This window comes from Eubalaena glacialis, chromosome 17 (genome assembly GCF_028564815.1).
Source record: "Eubalaena glacialis isolate mEubGla1 chromosome 17, mEubGla1.1.hap2.+ XY, whole genome shotgun sequence".
Lineage (NCBI taxonomy): Eukaryota > Metazoa > Chordata > Mammalia > Artiodactyla > Balaenidae > Eubalaena > Eubalaena glacialis.
In genome coordinates, this window is record NC_083732.1 from 83,884,425 (window position 1) to 83,910,506 (window position 26,082).

A 26,082-nucleotide genomic window follows, 5' to 3' on the forward strand; every position below is an offset into this window, starting at 1 on the left:
TTCTTCCCTTTCATCACTTTAAGTATATCATGCCACTCCCTTCTGGCTTGTAGAGTTTCTGCTGAGAAATCAGCTGTTAACCTTATGGGAGTTCCCTTGTATGTTATTTGTCGTTTTTCCCTTGCTGCTTTCAATAATTTTTCTTTGTCTTTAATTTTTGCCACTTTGATTACTATGTGTCTCGGCATGCTTCTCCTTGGGTTTATCCTGTATGGGACTCTCTGCGCTTCCTGGACTTGGGTGGCTATTTCCTTTCCCATGTTAGGGAAGTTTTCGACTATAATCTCTTCAAATATTTTCTCTGGTCCTTTCTCTCTCTCTTCTCCTTCTGGGACCCCTATAATGTGAATGTTGTTGCGTTTAATGTTGTCCCAGAGGTCTCTTAGGCTGTCTTCATTTCTTTTCATTCTTTTTTCTTTAGTCTGTTCCGCAGCAGTGAATTCCACCATTCTGTCTTCCAGGTCACTTATCCGTTCTTCTGCCTCAGTTATTCTACTATTGATTCCTTCTAGTGTAGTTTTCATTTCAGTTATTGTATTGTTCATCTCTGTTTGTTTGTTCTTTAATTCTTCTAGTTCTTTGTTAATCATTTCTTGCATCTTCTCAATCTTTGCCTCCATTCTTATTCCAAGGTCCTGGATCATCTTCACTATCATTATTCTGAATTCTTTTTCTGGAAGGTTGCCTATCTCCACTTCATTTGGTTGTTTTTCTGGGGTTTTTTCTTGATCCTTCATCTGGTATATAGCCCTCTGCCTTTTCATCTTGTCTGTCTTTCTGTAAATGTGGTTTCTGTTCCACAGGCTGCATTACTGTAGTTTTTCTTGCTTCTGCTGTCTGCCCTCTGGTGGTTGAGGCTATCTAAGAGGCTTGATGGGAGGCTCTGGAGGTGGGTAGAGCTGACTGTTACTGTGGCGGTCAGAGCTCTGTAAAACTTTAATCCACTTGACTGTTGCTGGGTGGGGCTGGGTTCCCTCCCTGTTGGTTGTTTTGCCTGAGGCAACCCAACACTGGAGCCTACCCGGGCTCTTTGGTGGGGCTAATGGCAGACTCTGGGAGGGCTCACGCCAAGGAGTACTTCCCAGAACCTCCGCTGCCAGTGTCCTTGTCCCCACGGTGAAACAGAGCCAGCCCCCGCCTCTGCAGGAGACCCCCCAACACCAGCAGTTATGTCTTGTTCAGTCTCCCCCAGGGTCACTGCTCCTTCCCCTGGGTCCCGATGCACACACTATTTTGTGTACGCCCTCCAAGAGTGGGTTCTCTGTTTCCCCCAGTCCTGTCGAAGTCCTGCAATCAATTCCCACTAGGCTTCAAAGTCTGATTCTCTATGAATTACTCCTCCCGTTGCCGGACCCCCAGGTTGGGAAGCCTGACGTGGGGCTCAGAACTTTCACTCCAGTGGGTGGACTTCTGTGGTATTAAGTGCTCGCCAGTCTGTGAGTCACCCACCTAGCAGTTATGGGATTTGATTTTACTCTGATTGCGCCCCTCCTACCGTCTCACTGTGGCTTCTCCTCTGTCCTTGGACGTGGGGTATCCTCCTTGGTGAAGTCCAGTGTCTTCCTGTCGATGATTGTCCAGCAGCCATTTGTGATTCTGGTGCTCTCGCAAGAGGGAGTGAGAGCACATCCTTCTACTCCGCCATCTTGGTTAATCCTCTCCAATGTAGGTTTTTATAAACGGAAAAAGCAGGGCAGGCTGAGTTCACTCAGATCATACTAATGCTTACAGGAATAACCAAAACTGGAACACAGGCTTCCAGGTTTTCCTGTCCTGTGCTCTTTCCGGTAGGTGCCATTGTCTGCTGGGCCTGGCAGTAATAATTTTTTTTTTTTAATCAGTCATCAATTTCATACACATCACTTTATACATGTCAATCCCAATCGCCCAATTCAGCACACCACCATCCCCACCCCACCGCAGTTTTCCCCCCTTGGTGTCCATACGTTTGTTCTCTACATCTGTGACTCAACTTCTGCCCTGCAACCCGGTTCATCTGTACCATTTTTCTAGGTTCCACATACATGCGTTAATATATGATATTTGTTTTTCTCTTTCTGACTTACTTCACTCTGTATGACAGTCTCCAGATCCATCCACGTCTCAACAAATGACTCAATTTTGTTCCTTTTTATGGCTGAGTAATATTCCATTGTATATATGTACCACATCTTCTTTATCCATTCGACTGTTGATAGGCATTTAGGTTGCTTCCATGACCTGGCTATTGTAAACAGTGCTGCAATGAACATTGGGGTGCATGTGTCTTTTTGACTTACGGTTTTCTCTGGGTATATGCCCAGTAGTGGGATTGCTGGGTCATATGGTAATTCTATTTTTAGTTTTTTAAGGAACCTCCATATTGTTCTCCATAGTGGCTGTATCAATTTACATTCCCACCAACAGTACAAGAGGGTTCCCTTTTCTCCACACCCTCTCCAGCATTTGCTGTTTGTAGATTTTCTGATGATGCCCATTCTAACTGGTGTGAGGTGATACCTCATTGTAGTTTTGATTTGCATTTTTCTAATAATTAGTGATGTTGAGCATCTTTTCATGTGCTTCGTGGCCATCTGTATGTCTTCTTTGGAGAAATGTCTCTTTAGGTCTTCTGCCCATTTTTGGATTGGGGTGTTTGTTTCTTTAATATTGAGCTGAATGAGCTGTTTATATATTTTGGAGATTAATCCTTTGTCCGTTGATTCGTTTGCAAATATTTTCTCCCATTCTGAGGGTTGTCTTTTCGTCTTGTTTATGGTTTCCTTTGCTGTGCAAAAGCTTTGAAGTTTCATTAGGTCCCATTTGTTTATTTTTGTTTTTATTTCCATTACTCTAGGAGGTGGATCAAAAAAGATCTTGCTGTGATTTATGTCAAAGAGTGTTCTTCCTATGTTTTCCTCTAAGAGTTTTATAGTGTCCAGTCTGACATTTAGGTCTCTAATCCATTTTGAGTTTATTTTTGTGTATGGTGTTAGGGAATATTCTAATTTCATTCTTTTACATGTAGCTGTCCAGTTTTCCCAGCACCACTTATTGAAGAGACTGTCTTTTCTCCATTGTATATCTTTGCCTCCTTTGTCATAGATTAGTTGACCATAGGTGCGTGGGTTTATCTCTGGGCTTTCTATCTTGTTCCATTGGTCTATGTTTCTGTTTTTGTGCCAGTACCATATTGTCTTGATTACTGTAGCTTTGTAGTATAGTCTGAAGTCAGGGAGTCTTATTCCTCCAGCTCCGTTTTTTTCCCTCAAGATTGCTTTTGCTATTCGGGGTCTTTTTTGTCTCCATACAAATTTTAAGATGATTTGTTCTAGTTCCGTAAAAAATGCCATTGGTAATTTGATAGAGATTGCATTGAATCTGTAGATTGCTTTGGGTAGTATAGTCATTTTCACAATGTTGATTCTTCCCATCCAAGAACATGGTATATCTCTCCACCTGTTGGTATCATCTTTAATTTCTTTCATTAGTGTCTTATAGTTTTCTGCATACAGTCTTTTGTCTCCCTAGGTAGGTTTATTCCTAGGTATTTTATTCTTTTTGTTGCAATGGTAAATGGGAGTGTTTCCATAATTTCTCTTTCAGATTTTTCATCATTAGTGTATAGGAATGCAAGAAATTTCTGTGCATTAATTTTGTAGCCTGCAACTTTACCAAATTCATTAATTAGCTCTAGCAGTTTTCTGGTGGCAGTTTTAGGATTCTCTATGTATAGTATCATGTCATCTGCAAACAGTGACAGTTTTACTTCTTCTTTTCCAATTTGGATTCCTTTTATTTCTTTTTCTTCTCTGATTGCCGTGGCTAGGACTTCCAGAACTATGCTGAATAATAGTGGTGAGAGTGGACATCCTTGTCTCGTTCCTGATCTTAGAGGAAATGCTTTCAGTTTTTCACCATTGAGAATGATGTTTGCTGTGGGTTTGTCATATATGGCCTTTATTATGTTGAGGTAGGTTCCCTCTATGCCCACTTTCTAGAGAGTTTTTATCATTAATAGGTGTTGAATTTTGTCAAAAGCTTTTTCTGCATCTATTGAGATGTTCATATGGTTTTTATTCTTCAATTTGTTAATATGGTGTATCACATTGATTGATTTGCGTATATTGAAGAATCCTTGCATCCCTGAGATAAATCCCACTGGATCGTGGTGTGTTATCCTTTTAATGTGTTGTTGGATTCTGTTTGCTAGTATTTTGTTGAGGATTTTTGCATCTATATTCATCAGTGATATTGGTCTGTAATTTTCTTTTTTTGTAGTGTCTTTGTCTGGTTTTGGTATCAGGGTGATGGTGGCCTCATAGAATGAGTTTGAGAGTGTTCCTTCCTCTGCAATTTTTTTGGAAGAGTTTGAGAAGGATGGGTGTTAGCTCTTCTCTAAATGTTTGATAGAATTCACCTGTGAAGCCGTCTGGTCCTGGACTTTTGTTTGTTGGAAGATTTTTAATCACAGTTTCAATTTCATTACTTGTGATTGGTCTGTTCATATTTTCTGTTTCTTCCTGGTTCAGTCTTGGAAGGTTATACCTTTCTAAGAATTTGTCCATTTCTTCCAGGTTGTCCATTTTATTGGCATAGAGTTGCTTGTAGTAGTCTCTTAGGATGCTTTGTATTTCTGCAGTGTCTGTTGTAACTTCTCCTTTTTCATTTCTGATTTTACTGATTTGAGTCCTCTCCCTCTTTTTCTTGATGAGTCTGGCTAATGGCTTATCAATTTTGTTTATCTTCTCAAAGAACCAGCTTTTAGTTTTATTGATCTTTGCTATTGTTTTCTCTGTTTCTATTTCATTTATTTCCACTCTGATCTTTATGATTTCTTTCCTTCTGCTAACTTTGGGTTTGTTTGTTCTTCTTTCTCTAGTTTCTTTAGGTGTAAGGTTAGATTGTTTACTTGAGATTTTTCTTGTTTCTTTAGGTAGGTCTGTATAGCTATAAACTTCCCTGTTAGAACTGCTTTTGCTGCATCCCATAGGTTTTGGGTCGTCATGTTTTCATTGTCATTTGTCTCTAGGTAGTTTTTGATTTCCTCTTTGATTTCTTCAGTGATCTCTTGGTTATTTAGTAACGTATTGTTTAGCCTCCATGTGTTTGTGTTTTTTACGTTTTTTCCCCTGTAATTCATTTCTAATCTCATAGCATTGTGGTCAGAAAAGATGCTTGATATGATTTCAATTTTCTTAAATTTACCGAGGCTTGATTTGTGTCCCAAGATGGATCTATCCTGGAGAATGTTCCGTGCGCACTTGAGAAGAACATGTAATCTGCTGTTTTTGGATGGAATGTCCTATAAATATCAATTAAATCTATCTGGTCTGTTGTGTCATTTAAAGCTTGTGTTTCCTTATTGATTTTCATTTTGGATGATCTGTCCATTGGTGTAAGTGAGGTGTTAAAGTCCCCCACTATTATTGTGTTACTGTCGATTTCCTCTTTTATAGCTGTTAGCAGTTGCCTTATGTATTGAGGTGCTCCTATGTTGGGTGCATATATATTTATAATTGTTATATCTTCTTCTTGGATTGATCCCTTGATCATTATGTAGTGTCCTTCCTTGTCTCTTGTAACATTCTTTATTTTAAAGTCTATTTTATCTGCTATGAGTATAGCTACTCCAGCTTTCTTTTGATTTCCATTTGCATGGAATATCTTTTTCCATCCCCTCACTTTCAGTCTGTATGTGTCCCTAGGTCTAAAGTGGGTCTCTTGTAGACAGCATATATATGGGTCTTGGTTTTGTATCCATTCAGCAAGCCTGTGTCTTTTGGTTGGAGCATTTAATCCATTCTCGTTTAAGGTAATTATCGATATGCATGTTCCTTTGACCATTTTCTTAATTGTTTTGGGTTTGTTTTTTTGCGTCTTTTTCTTCTCTTGTGTTTCCCACTTAGAGAAGTTCCTTTAACATTTGTTGTAGAGCTGGTTTGGTGGTGCTGAATTCTCTTAGCTTTTGCTTGTCTGTAAAGCTTTTGATTTCTCCATCAAATCTAAATGAGATCCTTGCCGGGTAGAGTAATCTTGGTTGTAGGTTCTTCCCTTTCATCACTTTAAGTATATCATGCCACTCCCTTCTGGCTTGTAGAGTTTCTGCTGAGAAATCAGCTGTTAACCTTATGGGAGTTCCCTTGTATGTTATTTGTCGTTTTTCCCTTGCTGCTTTCAATAATTTTTCTTTGTCTTTAATTTTTGCCACTTTGATTACTATGTGTCTCAGCGTGTTTCTCCTTGGGTTTATCCTGTATGGGACTCTCTGCGCTTCCTGGACGTGGATGGCTATTTCCTTTCCCATGTTAGGGAAATTTTCGACTATAATCTCTTCAAATATTTTCTCAGGTCCTTTCTCTCTCTCTTCTCCTTCTGGGACCCCTATAATGCGAATGTTGTTGCGTTTAATGTTGTCCCAGAGGTCTCTTAGGCTGTCTTCATTTCTTTTCATTCTTTTTTCTCTAGTCTGTTCCGCAGCAGTGAATTCCACCATTCTGTCTTCCAAGTCACTTATCCGTTCTTCTGCCTCAGTTATTCTGCTATTGATTCCTTCTAGTGTAGTTTTCATTTCAGTTATTGTATTGTTCATCTCTGTTTGTTTGTTCTTTAATTCTTCTAAGTCTTTGTTAAACATTTCTTGCATCTTCTCGATCTTTGCCTCCATTCTTTTTCCGAGGTTCTGGATCATCTTCACTATCATTATTCTGAATTCTTTTTCTGGAAGGTTGCCTATCTCTACTTCATTTAGTTGTTTTTCTGGGGTTTTTTCTTGTTCCTTCATCTGGTATATAGCCCTCTGCCTTTTCATCTTGTCTATCTTTCTGTAAATGTGGTTTTTGTTCCACAGGCTGCAGGATTGTAGTTTTTCTTGCTTCTGCTGTCTGCCCTCTGGTGGTTGAGGCTATCTAAGAAGCTTGATGGGAGGCTCTCGTGGTGGGTAGAGCTGACTCTGCTTATTGTTATGTACTTATTTTTTAATTCTAATAAAGTCAATTTATCACAGATTGGGAGGCTCTTGAGTGTAGTGATCATGAGAAGGGATCCTGAAATTAGCCTTCCTGCATTCACATTCCAGCATCACTACTTAATGTTTCTGTAATCTTGGGCAAGTTAAACATAACGTTCTTCTAAATAAACTACCTTGGTCCTCCCCTCCCCCAGTTTGAGTTAGATGCCCTACTTCTATACTCTTCTCCTTCTCTATAAATACTTATGCAAGTAACATTGTGCTTTGTGTAGGAAACAGGATTTTATTTTTGTTTCTCTAGTAGGCAGGAAGGTCCCAAAAGGGATGACCTACATATTCTAGTTTGGCACAGAGAAGGTACTTGGTAAATAATTACTGAATGAATGAATGTACCTTACACTTGAAAACAGTAACGATGAACAAAGCAGTGATTGTAGTTATAGTAATATAAATCATAGTGGGAATGATAACTGAAACAATTAACATTTAATTAATGTTAAACACTTGAAATTTGCCAGGCACTGTTCTACGGGCTTCATATTTATTTAATCATGTCCCCGTTACAAAGCTCTATGAGATATTTATATTTTCTTCATTTATAGATAAGGAATCTGGAACAAAGGAAACTTTATAATCTGCCTGGGATCACACAGCAAGTGAGTGGTGAAGCTGGGATCAAATTCAGATGGTCCCCGACTTAGAATAGTTTGACTTATGATTTTTCGACTTTACGATGGTGTGAAAGCCATACACATTCAGTAGTAACTATACTTCAAATTCTGAATTTTGATCTTTTCCCAGGCTAGCGACATGTGGTCAGACGCTCTTGTGAAGGTGGGCAGCAGCCCCGTCAGTCACCCGGTCACCAGGGTAAACAGCCGATACACTCCCAACCATCCTGTAACCAGATGACCATTCTGTTTTTCACTTTCAGTAAAATATTCAATAAATTACATGAGATATTCAACACTTTATTATAAAACAGGCTTTGTGTTAGGTGATTTTGCCCAACTGTCAGCTACTGTTAGCATTCTGAGCACATTTAAGGCAAGGTAGGCTAAGCTATGATGTTCAGTAGGTTAGGGGTATTAAATGCATTTTCAGCTTACACTATTTTCAACTTATGATGGATTTCTTGAAACATAACCCTGTCGTAAGTTGAGGAAGACTTATATCCTAACCTCAGTTCTCTGAGGATCCCAAATTGTCCAAGGGCATAAATAGTGCTAGGTGTGTATATCTGCATTTCTTGACCTCAGTTTTCTCCATTGAGGGGGTTGGACTCTATCATCTCTAAGATACGGTCTGCCTCTAATTCTATGATTCTGTCCTTTATTCCTTATCTGTGACTCTGTTGCCCTTCTGGGCCACCCCACCCCATCTCCTGGCTTCCTTCCCACAGTCGCGTTTGCCATCTTGGTCTCTGGTCGCATTGGGTTCAGACTCCTGTGTGGTTCAGACTCCTCCTGCACACTGCTCATTCCCCTTCTTGAGGGGAAATCAACTGTAGTCAAGGTAATAATCAGCCGCTGATTACTGCTGATCTATTAGCAGTAGGGCCATAGGCCCTATTTAGACTGATATGACTAATGAAACCACAGTATCTTTAATCAAGGATTCAGTAGTGCTTCTAGCTAGAGGCTTGAAATTGGATGTATTTACTGGTGAAAATACTCCTCCCTCTCCACCAAGATGTTTGGTGGATGAAGCTTCCCATTCAAACTCCTGAGCCCTCAGCCTATGGCAATTTCTTGTAGGTTCGCTTAATTGTATCTGCCCCTAGACGGTTAGTGTTACAAGGGCAGGTACTCTGTGTATTTTATCCTTGAGTCCCCAGGTTCTACTCCTGTAGACACAGGACATTTTCCATGGACACAACCATAGCAACACTCTTTCTTATTAAGTCTTATTAGGGTGAGGCATCCACATGCTTGTTCTAGAAGTGTCCCCACCTGCCAGAGAGTTCATATATCCAAAGTATCATAAAAGCCACAAGCAATAAGTTCTATAGTCATCAGAATTATAATTCTAGTAGCCAAATAATCTTTTATCCAGTTGAAAACCAGTGCTTACTTAGCAATCCCATTTTGGTGGGCGCTTTTGTCTTTTTGATGTTAATAAAATGGTCAGGAAAACAGTAAATGTTTTTAATTTATTCTTTCCCCTTTTATTTTTTTCCCTTTAATATACAATCCTGTAAAAGTTTATCAGGTCAAAATGTGACCAGTAATTGATTCAAAAATAAAATGACTTACCTTATCCTTGGCTCTCCAACTTAACAATCACTCTGTGATGGAGAGAGAAATGTATTAATCTCTAAATTGCACAATCCTATTGCAGATCTTCTCCGCAATCCTCTTCTCTCCCTGTGTAGCCTGTTCCCTGGCAACAAATCCTCAGGTAAAAGATATTGGAAGAAAAAGCACCTTTTCCCAAAAATACTAGTCAGATTCAGTGAAAGTAAAATCTTTTGTTACCAGGAGGATATCTTGTAATTTTTTAAATTCATTTGTCATCATAAATGGTTATAGGAAATTAATGGATAGCTTTGTCTTTATACTTTCAATGTAGTTATTCATTTTTCTCTAATTTTCTATAGAAAAACTGTCTATTTGTGATTCCCCTAAGATTTGATCTTGTTACCCTGATGTAGTAAAACTCTTAGTCTATAGAACCATTGTTCAAATCAAATTGGTTGGCCAGGTTCATGGAAGCAGGATGTGGATGAGGGCAGAGGGTGGCTGATATGGGCAGCGATTGCTTCCCTTTGGCAGGTCAAGAATGAATGCACAGATAGCTTACAGAATTGCCTGCTATCACACAGATATTTACTGAAGGAATCAAGCATCCTAAGGCCATGTTTTAAAGAAGGAGGGAGGGAGAGAGGGAGAGAGAGAGAGAGAGAGTGAGAGCAAGCTGAGTCAGGGTGAAAGAACAAGTAGTTTAGTTTAAAAAATGTTTTTCCATGACTATACTCAGACGTTTTGTTTTTTAACATCAGTCCCTTACACCTGGAGATACAAGATGGGTTTGGGCCAGAGGCGCTGGGGTTTGTACAGAGTGCTTGGTTAGGCTTATTTAAGATCTTGCTTTCAAACTGCTTCTGATATCTTTGCATCACCCTCTTATCAACAGGCCAACAAATTATTACTTTAAAAATGTTGAAAAAGTATTCCTTTCGGAGAATGTGCTAGAGAATAACTGCTCTTGTGACAGACATTCTCCTAGCCCAGTGCAGCTAAATAAATGGCTGAATATTTGGGCTTCGTGAGCTTGCAAGCTGTGTTTTGTTTTCTTCCCTAAATTAATGCCAAAAGGAACAATTCTTTTATTCTCAACTATTGACAGCTGACACATCTGCTTCTTATAGCCTCTTTGACCCCTGGATAGTTCTATCTGGGTTGAATTTCTTGGAACACAAAGGTATAGATCCTACCCTAAAGTTCTTTCTGGATGTAGGACAGAAGCTAGGATGAGGTTGTATTCTGGCAAAATGCCCAGGAGCAGGGTGTGGAGGCCACACCGGGGAGGGAGGGGGAACCCTGCCCTGGTGAGCAGGCCAGGAGTCTCAGGGCACTGACACTGGGGTTTTATAACATGTAATCATATATATATATTTAATATTCAATGGCTCTGCCTTCCTCATTCTGTTGTATTGCTGTCCAAGTGAATAATCACCCCTTCCCTGAATACCATGAAATTGAGGTGTAATCTCTAACAGAAACTATGGGTTCTTGACAAAGCAATTCCAATGTACCACTCTAGGGGGATGATTGGAGGGACAGGGGAAAACCGTGGAAGGGAGATAATGAAACATTATTTTCTCAGTCCTAGGAATTTCAGAGTTTGAAAGTGAAAATCAGCAGGCATTTAAAGACTCACTTTGTTAAAAGGAAAGCACTACAGGGACTGATTCCATTCTTCGTATCTTATAATCTCATTTTAAGAAAGTGACAGTTGCAAGTTCTCTTTGGCGCTAATTGCCTTTCTCTGATCAAGCTCTCCCATCTCTAACCCTGACAGTCTGTGTACGGTCAAGTTTTTATCTGTATCTGTGTTCCACAGCCCTGACAAAAGCTCGTCTGTGTTGAGTGGTTAAGTTTGTCTCTGAGAGGAGTGAATATCTTGCCATAGCATCTGTGTTTTGAATCATTTTTTCTTCAGAAAGGTGGATCCCTAATTGTTGTATATTAGATTGCATTCATGGGAGATTCTATGCTCTTTTTAATAGATTTGATAATACTTTATGAAAAAAGGAAAAAAATATAAGAAATTGTTATAAAAATAATGAAAGACACTATAGGATACATGTTGGCATCAAATGAGAATTTTTAAGCAGCCTGATGAAAATGAGTTTTCACTCTTGCCCCTAATCAGTCAGACAGTCATGGGTTTGAATCTCAACTTGCTGTTTAATTACGCAAATTAACCTTCTTGTTTTTATAGCACCCTGTTTTTCCTTTCATCTTTCCATGCTGCATTTTAGTTTTGGGCTGTGTCTGCCTTGCCCACTAGACTCTGAGCTTTCCAAGGAGGGGGACGGCGTCCTATTCATTTTGTAACTATCACCCAGCACAAAGCCTGCCTGAGAATATCCACAAGATATATGTTTCGTAAATGAACAAATCTGTCATATCATGTTCCTCCCATTCAGTTTCAAATATATTAGAAAGTTATTGATCCAATTCCTCAATATTACTGAATATGTTCTTCTTCCCTCTCCCCACTCCAGCACCCTCAGGAAATACTGCTTTGCACATTCTTTCATGGGTCTTCAAAACGAGAAGAATTTCATCTAACTCCCAACAGTATTTATCAAGTAAAGGGTGAAATATGGTTAGACAAGTGTAGCATTCTCATCTCAATCAGAGGGAAAAAAAGTAGGTAAGGAAGTTGTTCTGCTCTTGTGAAATTTGAGACAACAGCACAATTTAGAGTTAGTCGTGAACATAGACGTGGGTTTGTCAAGTAGTAGTACTAATGGGGTCGATTTTTCAACACTATGGTGATTTGGCTCCTGAAGTGTGCAGCCCTTATTTAATATGGAAAAGAGATGATCTGCTTACCCTTCATAGTGTTTATCGTCAACTTCAATTTTTATTTCCGGCAAAGTCTGGGTACTTCATCTTAATTGCTAATGATGAAGCAAATGATAGGAGAGGGCTAGCTTGATTTTTGCATTACCAATTGCCTCTGTCAAAATTTTAAAACTCTCATTTTGGCAATTACGAAATGTTTAATTAGGAGCCACAGAAGAGAGATACATATTTGAAAATATGTAATCTTTCATTTAACTATCAGGAAGAGTATCTGTTAAATGTTGGACAGACTGCTACTCTGAAGATTCCAAGCTCAGTAAGATACAGCTTCTCATTTAGAGGAGCGTACACGCTAATTGGGAAGTCATATGTTTAAAACAATAATTGCAAAGAAATGTGAATAAAAGCCTTGGTTGCTGACTGTATAAGACCCAGGGATCACACAAAAGCATTGATCAACTATGCTCAGGGGACGGGAGGCCAGTAAGGCTTCACAGAGAAGAAGCTGCTGAGACTTTAGAATCAGGAGATGGTTTTTCAAGCTGTACAAGGAATCTAGGACATTTCAGGAAGAGAAATGAATGTTTGCCACTCCAAGGATAAGAAAATCGTGTGTTTTGGAAGTTTAAACAAGTGGAGTGAGTACAGTATAGGGGACATGCAGACAAGGAGATTTAATTGTGGAGGTAGATAGGGTACAGATCATAAAGGGATTCGAACAACACACAGAAGAGTTATAATTGTATACAGATTAGGAATAGTTGTGCCTATTTTCTGCTTTCATGTGAAAGAATGAATCTCCTATCCTTCTAAGTATAGCTAATAGAAACATACAAGTTTCTGAATATAGAGTTTCTGGTCAGTGAAGACTTTCATATAAGTGTGGTCAGTTAGCTTTACCAAATCCCTTACCTGACCCAGTTTGAACTTAGCTGACTGGACAACCATAATGTGGCCATGGACACTGAGAATATATTGAACACATTACTAATCACTGAGAGACCAGAGTCTAGTTTCATGACCTCGGGCTTCAGGATGCACTCCGCTACTAATTGAAAGTAAAAAGTTGAATAAATCACTCCACACAGAGGTTGCAATATTGCAATAAAGGGATCAACTTTGCATTAGCTGTACAGTTTAAAAAATCACTTCCCAGCACTTAAAAAATGGGAGATTTAACACAAACAACCTGAGAGTAAGCCTCTCCTGGAAAAAGTCATAGTGAGCTGGAAGGAGATGCTCTCAAGGCAACAGTGGGAAGGGACTGAGATGGAGCAGCCAGTGTAGACGGCGCATGGGTGCTCCAGTTTGCCAGAACTCCCTCCACTTCCTGCTGCAAACTCCATGCTCAAGCCAAGTGTCACGCATCATTTGTCATCACTGATGCATTGTTGATTTTCTTAAGTTAGAGTTACAAGTCAAGAGAAGTACTTGCTGAACTCAACCCTCCATTAAATGTGGGGAGGTGAGGAGAAAGTTCTGGCTATGCTTGACATTGAAAAAACATAGCATCCTGTAAATACATATCTTTGTTAAAGTGAGAAATATTTCTCAGATTTAAGCATATGAACCAAGTGTTCATCTGCCCATGGAATAAACATGAGATAAAGCCCTGCCCTGGTTCATTCTTTTTCCATCCTCATTCACTATTAGAATTGCTATGATTGATTGAAACTCTCTGAATGTCTTCTTGAACAGACTCCAAGTTCAGGCTCACTTACCTATTCCCTGTTTTGCCTATGGAATGCAGTGGGCACAGTTCTATCCCCACAGAGTTCTAAACTAGAATTCTAACAGAAAGGAGCAAGCAGCTGTCAGAACTGACCTCCAGCAAGTTGGTAAAACTTTCTTGTCTTTGATTTTTCTGTCTTTAAAATACAAGCAGAAATCCTACTTCATGCATTCCATGAGATAACTTTTAAACACCTAGAATGTTGATAAGCAGGATTTTTTAAAAGGATTATATATAATGATATATGATATATATCATACATATCTATATAGCTATATCTATCTGTATCTATATATGGCCTTATACTGTAGTTAAAACAATATATCTCAATGTCCTTGGGGTTCAGTGATCAAATAATGGCTACTATTTATTGGAATATTTTATTAACAAGGTCAGAACTGCTAAGTATTCTATATAGACTTTATTGTATTTAATTTATCAAAATGAATTCATGGTTCTATTTTTTTCTTAGTTTTATAGATGAGGAAACTGAGAACAAGAAGTCAGTAGTTAACTTAAAATTCTACATCAATTTTATTGTAAATTCTGTGGTCTTTTATTTACTTCAAAAGTATCCTTGACACAAAACTAGTAAGTAGTGGGTCAGGATTCAGAATCAAGTATCAATCCAAAACTCACAGTGTTAGCCATAAATCTAGAGCCTGATTTTATATTTCTTTGGGCCTAGAATTTCCATTAAATACCAGAATCTAATATATGAATAAAGAATGATTTAATGAGTACAGGGATGGACTACATATATAAAACATAAAAATATGCACATACTATGTACAAATACATGTTTGTAAATACACTGATGATAATTTTTGGCAAATATTCTAGACTCTAGCACAGGTAGGAAAACATTTCCATTTTATGTATTATATCAATGAACTATCTTAATAGCTTATTTGTTCATGTAATTTTGAGTAGAAAATACAATTTCAAAGTCACTTAAGGATTATAACAAAAATAACCTCACATTAACAAACTGCAGTAGCCACCATTCACTTAGACAGCATAGAAATCATGCATGGCATGGGATAATTTGTATGCCTTGTTTCTGTTAATATTCGAAGTTTTCCTATGAAGTTACCTTATGAAGGAGGTCTGTTCTATTTTGTAGAAAGGAAACTGCGGTTCAGAAAACTTGACCCATTTACTCAACTCTCATAGTTTAAAACTTTTAGAATTTTATCTTTAACTCCAAAGATATTCTACTTCCACTTCAATGCACTCATTGCCTGCATCAGTGCTGATCCAACTCCTCAGGAATGTAAACGTCCGCTCTATGATATAGATTTGTTGTTTGTAATGTCCAAGTGCCATTTGGAGACCAGTCTACTTATAAACGATCTTGATCAAGCTGGTCCCAAGGAAAGATATGACTATAGAAATAGAGATTTTTCTAGCGTGGCTTTAAAATTGTTTTCTGTATGTAATCTATTCTCTCAACCCACTTTCCAGCTCATAAACTCTCGGATTATCAGAACAGAGGAATGTTGTAATAATAAATCCTGATATATCTGTCTGATCTGGGCTAGAGCAATGAAGCAAGCAGACATTAAATTCCCCTTCTTTCTGCCTTCTATCTTCCCATTCCCCTTCAGCTGAAAATTCCCAGCTCAATTTAACTAAAGGCTGCACTGGGAGACTAAGGGTCAGGGCATGGGTAGCTCAATGCATGATATGAATGATGGCAGATCTTTGATGAATTGAACAAATGAGACACTTCACTCTTTGAGGGAACTCCTGTCCAAACTTGCAGAACAGTTGTAGGAGGGATGGCTTTAGCTCATCCACGGCCTGCTGAAACTTCAGCAACTCCACGTAGTGATGAAAGAGGAAAAGGCTCCGAGATTAACCAAAGGAGGAGTTTCAGAACCACAGCTATGAGATCAGCGTTGCCTGCTACACAGCTGTGCAGCCTTCCACATTATGTCTCCCAGTCAATGCTTTCCTAAGATTCAGCTTCCTCCTCGGCCCAGTGAAGACTGAAATATCTGCCTCTGAGAATCATTGGGATAAGATGAAAGAATTGTTTTAAAATGTCCAGTTTAATAAACAAAATATAGTAGATAAAATGATAGTAGATACAAATGGTAAATAACATTCTTGTTATATTAGGGAATCCATATTTGCATTGTATAATGTCCCATGATGGTAGTAACAACAAAGTGCCAATTCAGGTTGATTTAGGCAAGACCAGGTACCAAGTCTAAAATGGTGGGTGATAGTATACCGACAAAACCATGCAGCAAGGAAAACAAAGAAGAATTGCATGGTGGTTGAGAGCTAGGACTCTTGGGTCAGCCAGATCTTATTTTTTTGCCATTTAGCAGCTAAACAATCTCAGTCAAGCTATTTAAGTTTTAAGCCTCAGTTTCTCTGTCTTTGAACTGGCCACAATAATAGTTTTTATTTCATAGATTTTACACAAGGATATACATTTTTAAAATCTATGTCATTTTTTACAAATATCTGTGTAAGTCACTTAATTCAAAGTCTGACACACATTGAACTTCACTCAATATTAGATATTACCATCATTATTATTTATTAAGTACCACATAATACTTGACTCTTGTTCGCAATATCTAACCTAATTCTTTCCATTGCCTACATCTCTGAATCCATGTGTTTTTCTCTAAGCCAGGATAGTTTACTTTGTTACATGGTGTCTAGGTTCCTCCAGAGTGAGTATTCCAGGAGAAATACTCACTGGGAGTAAACTACAAGGCTTCTTATGATCCAGCTTGGAAAGTTCCAGAACATCACCTCTTTTGCATTCCATTGGCCAAACAAGTCACTAAGGCAAGCTCAGGCTCAAGAGGATGGAAACTATACTCCAACTTTCAATGGGTGTTGTGGCTAATGATTTGTAACTATCTTTAACCTATTAGAAGGAATAAACACATAATGAAAAGCTGTATTAGCCAGCTCAGGCTGCCATAAAAAACAGTACCATAGGCTGCATGGCTTAAACAGGATAAATTTATTTTTTTATAGTTCTGGTGCCTGGAGATCTGAATTCAGGGAACCAGCATGGTCAGGTTCTAGTGAGAACTCTCTTCCTGATTCGCATGCAGATGGCTACCTCCCCTTTGTGGCCTCACGTGGCCTTTCCTTGGTATGTGTGCATGGCCAGAGAATGAGAGGGAATTCCCTGGTGGTCCAGTGGTTAGGACTCCAAGCTTCCACTGCAGGGAGCATGGGTTCAATCCCTGGTTGGGGAACTAAGATCCCGCAAGCCATGTGGTACGACCAAAAAAAAAAAAAGAGAGAGAGAAGGAGAGAGCTGTCTTCCTCTTCTTAGAAGAACACCAATTTTATCAGATTAGGACCCAAGCCTTATGACCTCATTTAACCTTAATTACCTCCTGAACTCAAAATCCAGTCACAGTGGGAGTTAGGGCTTTAACGTGTGAATTTTGAAAGGGCGTGATTCAGTCCATAGCAAAGACAGAGAGAATGAATAAGATCCATATAGCATCTATTGAACACCTAGACCAGCCATGCCTGAAGCTAAGTCTACTTAGTCACTCCTCAATAATGAGAATAAATAAATTACATTTGCTTCATATAAGACAGTTTTCATCAGATCTTCTTCTGTTTGTTCCAGAAAATGCCCTGGCTGATGTAACTGCCAATTATTTATCGCCACATTATAAGGTCACTAAAGGCAAGAATGGGATTTATAAGAAGAACTTTGAGTCCTGAAAGAGAAGTACAAACAGGAAATGATGGCATCAATGAGTCTGCAGGACCTGAGCACTTAAGGTATAACATGATAATTCCCACTGAGTCTTGCTAGCTTGGGGTTATCTGTAGAAAACTAGATATAAACTGTTTAATTTACCATAGAGAATCTTAAAGTCCTCATTCAGTACCTCAGAAGCAACAGCAAAAACAAGCCACAATCGAATCAAAACACCTTCCGGAATGTAAAGCAGATGTCACATCCTTGAGTTTGATTAGAAAAGCATATATTCACATGAGTGATTATTTCAATTCCCTCTCTTTGTGGAAGAGAAAACCAAAGACCTGAGAGAGCAATGCTTGCACCGGGGAGTACAAAAACACCAGCTTTCACAATAAAGACCTTGGAACTTCCCTGGTGGTCCAGTGGTTAAGACTCCACGTTTCCACTGCAGGGGGCGCAGGTTTGATCCCTGATTGGGGAACTAAGATCCCACAGGCTGCACGGCACGGCCAAAAAACAAAAAAAAAAACAAAACACAATAAAGACCTTGACTCATATTTAACACGAGCATGATGTTTCCTGCCTTTCAGAAAGGAACAACTCCGTATTTATCATAGCTCCATCCTCCCTCTGACTGTTGACGGACAGTGAGAGTGAATCAATGGCTCCAAAGGCAAAAACGGGTGTTGTCAAGGGCAGAGAAGGGAATCTGGGAGTGTCTCCAAACAGCAAAGGTGACCTCAGGTTTAGTAAAAGATGATGCCAAGAATAGATGCCCATTAATCCCTGTCACACGGGTCACAGACACCTCTGTCAACCAAAACGCATGGCTGCCTACCTACCTAACAGTAGGTTAGGTAGGTACATACCTAACAGTATGCGTTCAGCCAGGAAGTTACTGCCGTTACTGCCGGACAGCAATCCATCTCCCTGCAGCCCCTCCTGCCCTTTCTGAATGTATTAGGTCAGCATCCCACTTTGATTGCAGAGGGGAAAATGACACTTGCTCTATAGCAACCTGGGAAAGAGATGAAAGTAGATGTCCACAGATGAGGAAAGAGATTATTTTGTATGATGTGTTAAAGAAGAGACTAAATTTGGCAGGTGAATGCTCTGGAAGCTTCAATTAATTTACCAAAAACTAAAATAATTTTAGTGCCCATATGTCAGAAGTTTTCTCTTTGAAGGATACTAATGTGCCTATATGTCAGAAGTTTTCTCTTTGAAGGGTATTTTTAGCTACTTCACTCCCGGTACTTGGAGACGACTTCCTTTCATAAAATCACTGATTATGTTGCATAGGATCTATTGATTAACTTAGTCCCCTCCTCCTGCAACCTCACTTCCCATTTCAATAGGCAATAATTTGTCTTTATAGAAGGGATTGTTTCCTTTAAAGTCATACGTGTCTCAGGATAGACACTAAACTATCTGTGCATTTCATTATAGAAGGTAAGGGAGTCAAGTAAAGCCCAAAGGGAGAATCCTTTATGACAGCACATCACGATTGCTGGCTTGATTGGTGGCACTGCCCCTCCCTGTTCCAACGCACACAAACACACGCATGAAATGTATGCAAGTGTTTTGGCAGCAAGGGTCTGTCAAGTCCCACTTTGGTTTTTGCAGTGAAAAAGAGAGTGTAGGCATGAACTGCTACATGCATGAAGGAGCAGATGAATGGAATAAGTAAAATAAGCAAAGGGCTTAAAAATTCAATTGTATATTTTGACCTCGCCAGTTGGTACTCCCTGACTAGAACAGCTATAAGGTTCCTTTATGCACTTAAATTATGACTGTTTTCCCAAGTGTCCTCAGCTCCTTCACCCTCAGATAGCTCATCTTAAAAATTAAAAATAAAAAAATATTGTTTCTTTCTCACCTTAGAGGAGTATTAATATATTTTTAAAAATAGAAATAATATACATGAAATAAGGGTGAATGAAATTAAGAAGTACATGTATAAATATGCAATGTTATAACTGACCCTATCCTCCTTTCTTTTATTTTATTTTATTTATTTTTTAAATTTTATTTATTTATTTATTTATTTATGGCTGTGTTGGGTCTTCGTTTCTGTGCGAGGGCTTTCTCTAGTTGCGGCAAGCGGGGGCCACTCTTCATCGTGGTGCGTGGGCCTCTCACTATCGCGGCCTCTCTTGTTGCGGAGCACAGGCTCCAGACACGCAGGCTCAGCAATTGTGGCTCACGGACCTAGTCGCTCCGCGGCATGTGGGATCTTCCCAGACCAGGGCTTGAACCCGTGTCCCCTGCACTGGCAGGCAGATTCTCAACCACTGCGCCACCAGGGAAGCCCCTATTTTTTAAAATATTTATTTATTTATTTATTTATTTGGCTGCGGTGGGTCTTAGTTGCAGCCTGCTGGATCTTCGATCTTTGTTGCGGACTCTTAGTCACGGCATGGGGGATCCAGTTCCCAGACCAGGGATCGAACCCAGGCCCCCGGCATTGGGAATTCAGAGTCCTAGCCACTGGACCACCATGGAAGTTCCCCCCCCCCAACTTTATTTTTGCCCTGTATTATTTCTTTCTGTTAAAACCCTGATTCAAATGTTGCCAAAATTTCTACAGTTGAAAAGGCTTTGGCTGTGAACAAAAAAAAAGATGGGATTGAAATGGCTGGAAGGGGTGGAAGAAAGTCTGCATATTTGAATAAGAACTTGAATTTACTGGACTGTTTGGGGAATTGGGACTCTGGAGAGTTGGATTTTCTGTGGGTGAACATTTTTATTTCAGCTCTTATCAAAATGATTGCAAATATTTAAGTCCCCAGACTTCCTTCATCAGTCTAACATGATTGCATCTTTGCTTAATGACTCTGAGTTCTTCCAGATCTTGGGCTCATCAGTGTTCACTATGTGGAATTTGATGTTAATATAAATGTTTTAGGAGTTTGAGTCTGTTCTCTTCTGAGTTTAGGATGCAAATACCCATGAACCTAGATGGTTTTGGTAGAATCCCAACATACTTACAAAATAGCTCCGGTATCAGAAAATATGGGAGAAATGTGATGATATAATGTGTGCTATTATTATTGTTTAATATAGATCAGGCATTGTAATATGCATTCAACTTTCATTAGCACATTTATTGCTGAAGACCACCATAGGAGGTTGATGCTGTGAGTCCCTTTTACAGATGATGAACTGCTGGGTTGGAGCAGACTCAGTTAAACACTGATAGGCCTACAAATCACCTGGAGGTCTTATTAAAATGCCGGTTCTGGTTTACATGCCTGTGGTAAAACCTGAGATTCAGCATTTCCAACAGGCTTCTAGGTAATGCGAACGATAAACACTTTGAGTAGCAAGGACTTTGAGAAATTCGGGCCCCTTAGTTAGTTAACAGTCTAGGTTGGCATTGGAGGCTCAAGATCACATTACCTTTGACTACCATTATGCTCAGCAAACACCACGCAGAAGGCTGTCAGGCTTCCTTTCTTGTTTATGGTAGACACTAACATAGCACCTGACATTCTTTTCTGTCCAGCCTGGGCATGCATGCACATTTCTTCTCAATACAAAGCTTCAGAAACTTCACTGGCAATCAATCCATTGGGTTTGGTGTGTGACATGAAGCTTATGCTGTCATGGCGCTATGGTTTCTATTTTGACCAAAAGACATATATCAGTCTTCCTTGAAAAACACTAAATTCAATTGTTCTAAAATGATTATTTTAAAATGAATTCCATGAGAAGCAAAAATTATATTGGTAGTACATAAAAAAGGAAAAAATATATAATCTCACTACATAGAGGCAAAGACTTTGTACATATGTCCTGTCAAGCTTTATTTTGATCATGACCTTAATCTTTTTTTTTGCATAAATTTGATTAGGTAATACAGAAACTTTTGTGTTCTGATAACTTACATTATTTGTCTTTTTTAAATGAGTGCATACTACTTAATAAAGCAGATACAGGTTACTTAAACATTTTCTAAGTGAACTTTCCCCTCCAAATTTTACTATTAATTACTCTTTTACTCTTAATTTTTAGTCTTAATAATACTGGAAACAACATATTTGTGCTAGGCCTTTTTGTGTGTGTACATCAATATTATTTCAAGTTACTGATTTGAGAATTCTAAAGTCATTCACTCTTTTCTTATAGTTTGTGCTTCAAAAGGGTAGTATTGGCTCCCTTGGGGATATGCATTTGATATAAATATAAAATCTTATACATTTCCATTGATCAGACTGCATACACAGTCTACACTTCCTGCTTTCTGATTCACATTTGGTTGTTTTTATACCTAAACACATGTCCTATCTCAGAAACTGTGCTTTAACACAAAAACTCCTGTTTGAAGCGAACTCCAGGTAACAGAAGTAAAATAATTGAAATAATTATCCTTTTCAAACCTTTAGTTAAAAAAAAAATTTACCTCAAAATGAATTCTCTGCTTGAGTCATACTTCACCATCTTTCCCTGCTGCCCACAGCTTGATTAATACACAAGAATGTAATTATCTGCTAATTTGGAGTCTCAACTGATTACAATAGAAAGAACGTGCACAGGTCAGAGGTTATCATGGCGCATAGTTAATTGTCCAGCATCATCTTGGTCAGCATCTGTCTCTTCAGTCTGAGCATTCTGCATTTCTTGGGCAGGAAGGAGCAGGAGAGACGTGCGATTTAATCAACTTGTCAGAAACGGGTTTGGGGAGGCTGCATCCGCCGGTTACTGGAGAAGGAGCTGAGGTGTTGCAGCCTTCCGTTATGGGTCGTGCATTACCAGGTTTGTAAGATACAAAGTGTGTTCATCAACACAGGGCTTCTAGTGTGTGGCTCACTGCAGCTTGATTAATAAATTGAAGTATTAGATCTGAGAAGGAAAGGTATGCACTTATGAATGTCAGCTAACATGACATGAACCACTAGCCGCAAAAAGCCATTGATTTTTACCGGTGCTAGATTGGTTGTGCTATAACCAATGTGTGCTAAGATATAGACTCTGTCCTTTTATAAAAAAATCACAATAATGTGACTTGTCACATTTTCACAGAGATGCAGTAGGCCAAGTCAAATAACAGGTATGTTTCAAGCCAGGTCTGGGCTTATACACTCAGAGAATAATATTGACTCCTATGTCACGCTCTAAAATAGAGCATGGGATATCCACTGATTTTCAGCCCTGGGATAGGAAATCAATATGGATTTTTGTCTTATTTAATCAGCATAACAATGCGGTAAGAGAGAGATGATTGTTTCCAAGTTACAGATGAGAAAACTGAGATTCAGAGCAATTCACTGTCTTTCCTAGTGACTTTGAGCTAGAAAGTGGCCAAGAGACAAAATGCTCCTGGTTCAAAGCCAGCAGGTGAAAGCCCTAAGCTCAAGCCAAGCTTTTCAAGTACAAGGAAGGAATTTGGATTATGTTTTAAATGTGTAGTGTTTATGTCCATTAAAGTTCACCCTGTCAGCAAAGTGGAGGATGGACTGTCGGGGCCCAAGGGGAGAATTAGTTTGTATATTGTTCATTGCTGTAACCATAATGGTTAGTATAGTGCTGAGCTGAAAAAAATGCTCAGTAAATACTTGCTGAATGAAAGGAATTGATAAATTAATCTCAGGAAGTTCATTTACTGTCATTGCAGGTCACTCACACTCATAAAATTTATGTTTTTGCTTCTTATCTCAGTATTTTTGGCAAAGAAAAAAGACATCAGAATATATTCAGAATCATAGAATACTTTGTGAAAGTTTCCCTCACCTTTCTCATTCAGAATTCCAGTCGTTCTTAAAACTTAACAACACCACTTTTTCCCGCTATAAAAATTTCTCTCATTCATTTATTAAAGTATCTTATGATAAAACACTGCAAAATAACTGCCACCATACACACAATTTGGCTATAACTAACAGGACCTGCAGTATTATTTTCCTCCTATTTTTGTTTAATAAAATGCTCTGAATACAGATTAACTTTATTCCCCCAGTGTTTGTTACTGTTTTACCTGCCTGCAAACACAAACTGAAGGTTCTTTGATAAATGGTGATAAAACTCACTGGGTTTCAATTTATTGTTGGCAACTTCCTCTGTTTTCTCACCCAGAGCACAATTTTATAGTCTTCTTCAGCAGTACAGCTCCACAGATCTCAGCTAATCCCTATATCGATGAGTTTCTCCCCAGGTTGACTCTCTCTGGGCCTCCATCCTGCTGAGCTGGTTGCCCTGACATAACAGGGACTTTTTCAGGTGATACGTGCTCTCAGCACTGGGCACCAGTAAGGACCAGGAGTGGGAGCGGGTTCTGTTAGGCTGGAAGAACAGATGAGTCCAGAATCTGGTCCTTGCCAAGACTTCTCCAAGGGAAATGGTACCCAACCATGTACTAAGCTCCAGGAGGACTTAGTTGACTTGCTAATGTTCACGTCTTTTATTTCCTCATTGGTCATTTGCCTGTTTGTTCTACCCACCATTGAAAAGCAGGGTATTGAAATATCCAGCCATTATTGTTGGACTGTGTGTTTATCCCTTCAATTCTGTCAGTTTTGTTTCATGTATCTGGGGGCTCAATTGTTAGTTGCATAGAATGAGGTTTTGTGGAGTATGACCATTTTCTTAGGGAGCTGGCAGTTTCTCCAGTAAAAAACCCTCCTTGAGACTAGAAATTCTGTAAATCCTTAAACATGGTACAAGGTTACAAAATTTTAATCCATTGCAACTACTTCTTCTTTCACGAAATGTTTAGTAATTAAAAATCTGAGGCTTCCGTCAAATTAACTGATGGTTTTTGAATTAGGTCTCCTGTAAATCCACATTTCTGTTTTCTTTTAGTGTATAATTATTGACTTAGTCTGTGGAATGGGAATCTGAAAAACAGACACTGTGTTCTGGATTTCCATGAGCGTCTGGGCAGTTTATATAAATTGCTTAAGCCTCAGGTTCTGACTTCAAAAAAGAAATGAAGATTATTATTTCTTCTCAAATTTCTATGTACCACCAGGGCCCTAAGGGCCCTATCATTTAGCAAACAAAAGAATGCTGTTCTCTGAGTGTAACTAAAAAAATGTATCCCTACCAGTGAGAACATCTGTTCTGCTTGAATAAGTGTACTACTAAACCATGTTGATCTAATTCCATTCCAAAAAATATAATAATTACATATTTGAGTCACCTGTTCAGAATAAATTTGGTAAGTTAAATAGCATAAAATTAAGTTATTAGATCTGAAGTACAATGTTTTGTTTTTAATTCTTACTCTGTGGCTGTGTGACCTTTGGCCTGTCTTTGTCATCCCTGGCCTCAGTTTACTTAGCTGAATGAGCAGTGTTCTGAGAACGCCTACTTCATAAAGCTGGTGTAAAAATTAAGTGAGAAAAGTAGGTAAAGAGCTGGTAATAGTGGCAGGCAAAAAGAAAGCACTATGTCAATTAGTTATTATTATTATCATTATTGCTATTGTTTTTAAAACTATCTTAAGTAATACAAATTGTATTTTTCTATTATTTATTTATTTATTTGGCTGCGTTGGGTCTTTGTTGCTGCACGCAGGCTTTCTCTAGTTGTGGCGAGCGGGGGCCACTCTTCGTTGCGGTGCGCGGGCTTCTCATTGCGGTGGCTTCTCTTGTTGCCGAGCACGGGCTCTAGGCGCGTGGGCTTCAGTAGTTGTGGCACATGGGCTCAGTGGTTGTGGCTCGCGGGCTCTAGAGTGCAGGCTCAGTAGTTGCGGCGCACGGGCTCGGTTGCTCCGCGGCATGTGGGATCTTCCTGGACCAGGGCTTGAACCCGTGTCTCCCTGCATTGGCAGGTGGACTCCCAACCACTGCACCACCAGGGAAGCCCCTATATTTTTCTGTTTTTATGACCTCTGGAATCTAAGGACCCAGATTATGTACTGTTAGACCAATTTGACAGTAAAATTGTTACTAGTTCTCTCAGATTCTATGACTTGAGTTCTGAAGCCCTGCACCAGTCACAGAATCTGAGAGAGCTACTAGAAATATTACAGTCAAACTGGCTCCAGAAGAAGCTGACCCAGAAGGTTAGGCCCAGGGTATTCTACTAGAAATTTTCCAAGATAGGAATATCTAAGAAGTTATCCAGGCCCTAGTCCTGGAAAAACAGTTGAGAATCAAACCCCAAAGTGGAGGAGCTGTATTAAATAAACAGGGGATAGAATCAAGATTTAGAATCTGGAAGAAGCCAGAACATCACAAAATGTTATGTTTCTTTACGCCATCTCTGGTACCATAGCTCTTTACACACCTAAGATTAATAAAGTAATGATTTAGAATTATGTATTATAATGCATGTCTTTTGGAATAAATGATAAGTTAAATAAAGACACAAACTGTAGTCATTCTGTCCATCTCTTTAGGGCCTAGCAGTGTCTGGCATATAATTGAATAAGTGAAGTAAGGAAGGCCCTCAGTGATTAAGGAGAAACGGTATAGGGTATCTAAGTTTTCTCCACATGAGCTAGTATTTATATGGCCCTTGTACTTGTTCTGTTGCCTAAAACAGTAAGATTAACATGTGCATCTATGAGCCATGGACAGAAGAGGACTGAGAACAGAATAGAGAGATTGCAGAGAAGCAGAAACATTTTATTATATTTAACACTAGATTAAGACTAGTTTGTCCTTTAAGAACATCATTAGATTTCAAATTTATCTGCTATGGGAAATCCCAG